The following is a 2,004-nucleotide window of genomic DNA, read 5'->3' as shown; positions in this document are numbered from 1 at the left end:
GGGAGAGAGGAAGAGATGGAGGGCTGAGAGGAGGGAGAGAGGAAGACATGGAGGGCTGAGAGGAGGGAGAGAGGAAGAGACGGGGGATGAAAGGAGAGGTGAGGGGATGGTCCCTAGCAATGTCTCCTGACCCAAATTTGGAATGGTTGGACCCTAGTGTCCCCTTTAGAAGCCAACACTCAGTAGTCTGGCTTGGGCCTTCAAGGTCCCCTAACATTGGTGGGCTCATAGGATCAGAGGACCCTTGCCTTGGAGCTGGAAGGGACCTCAAAGCCCATCTTACAGATGAGGACACTGAGGCAAGGGAAGTGAAAGGACTGTGTTGTTGTTCAGTCGTGTCTGACTCTGTGACCCCATTTAGGGTTTTCTTGGCAAAGATCCTGAAGTGGTTTGCCATTTCCTACTCCAGCTCATTTTACATATGAGGAAACTGAGGCAAGGGACTTGCTTGAGGTAATTAAGTATCAAAGGTGGGAATTGAACCCAAGTCCTCAGACTCCTATAAATCTGTCTTGTTTTCACAAAGTCATAGAATCTCAACGCTGGAAGGAACCTCAACTGGCATCACCAACCTACATCTGGACAAGAATACCTTAAAGCCAATCCCGAACCTCCACTTGGAGACCCCCAGGAGGGCACCCCAAGGCAGTCCAGTCCACTCGGGGTTCACTCTGGTTTTCTGCCTCTTTGCCATGCTCCTCCTCCACCACCCCACTGTGCCTAGACCCGGCAAGCAGAACAAAGCTAATCCCTCTTTTACACGATGAACCTCAAAGACCTGAAGGCAATCGTCCGGTCCCGCCCCGCCCCCCCCCCAGTCTTTTCCAGGCTCCTCACCCCCCACCCCCCACATCCATCTTCCAATCACACCTAAGAATCAGCTGACAGCAGTGGGGGGCGGGGAGAAGACTTGGTTCTTGTTGTGTGTGTCTGGTCTCCCCAACCAGGGACTTGTTCAAGGTCACTCAGGAGGTCAGGTGTGCCCCAGTCTGGTGTGGGACTTGGACCCTAGGACCGGCTCTACTTCTGTCTTCTGGTATGACCTTGAGAAAGAGTCCCTCCCCATTTCAAGGCCTCAGTTTCCCTCTTTGTACAATGAAAGGGATGGATGAGATAGCCTCTAAAGTCCTTCAGGTCTGAGGCTCCATGACTCCAAGTGGAAGGATGGTCCAGCTACGTGGTCACCACACTGCCACCTAGTGGCCAAATGCCAGCAGCTGTTTCAAGCAATCTGAGGACTGAGTGGGGGAGGGGTTTGGTCCCTTCCAGGCCACCTCAACTTGGGTCAGAGGGTCTGCAACCAGGGCCCAACCCAAGCTAGAAAGGAGGAAGCCTCTCTTTCTCTCCTCTGTCTCTCTAGCTCTCTGTCTCTCTCTCCTCTCTCTCCTTTCTCTGTCTCTCTCCTCCTTCTCTCTCTTTCTCACTCTATCTCTCTCCTCTCTTTCTGTCTCTGTCTCTCTGTCTGTCTCTGTCTCTCTTTTGTATCTCTCTGTCCGTCTCTTTCTGTTCTTTTCTATGACATGAAGGAGAAACCCAGGCCTTCTGCCTCCAAACTCCACACTCTTTCCCTTTTGCCACGTGGTTATATCTTCCAGACAATAAAAATGTGTTTTCTAGGGTTGCTTTACATGGGGAGAAATGAATACACAAAGTCCTCAACGACATGACAAGAAAAGATTGCCAGGTGAAGGAATGAGGGTGATCAACCCAACCCCAGACTAGGTGGCCCAAAGCTTTCCAAGGTCCTCTCTCTCCTCTCCCTCTCTGTCTCTCCATCTCTGTCTCTATCTATCTCTCTTTCTCTATCTCCCTCCCTTTCTCTGTCCCTATCTCTCTCTCTGTCTCCTCTCTTTCTGTCTCTCTTTGTCTCTCTATCCTCTCTGACTCTCCTCTCTTTCTCTCTTTCTCTCCTCTCTGTTTGTCTCTCTCTGTCCCCCTCTCTTCTCTCTTTCTCCTCTGTCTGTCTGTGTCTGTCTCTCCTCTCCATCTCTCTGTCTCTCTCCT

Source organism: Vombatus ursinus, unplaced genomic scaffold, assembly GCF_900497805.2.
Source record: "Vombatus ursinus unplaced genomic scaffold, bare-nosed wombat genome assembly UNPS02004268.1, whole genome shotgun sequence".
NCBI classification, from domain to species: domain Eukaryota; kingdom Metazoa; phylum Chordata; class Mammalia; order Diprotodontia; family Vombatidae; genus Vombatus; species Vombatus ursinus.
The sequence above is the reverse complement of the archived record's forward strand: the minus strand, read 5'-3'. Positions refer to the sequence as shown.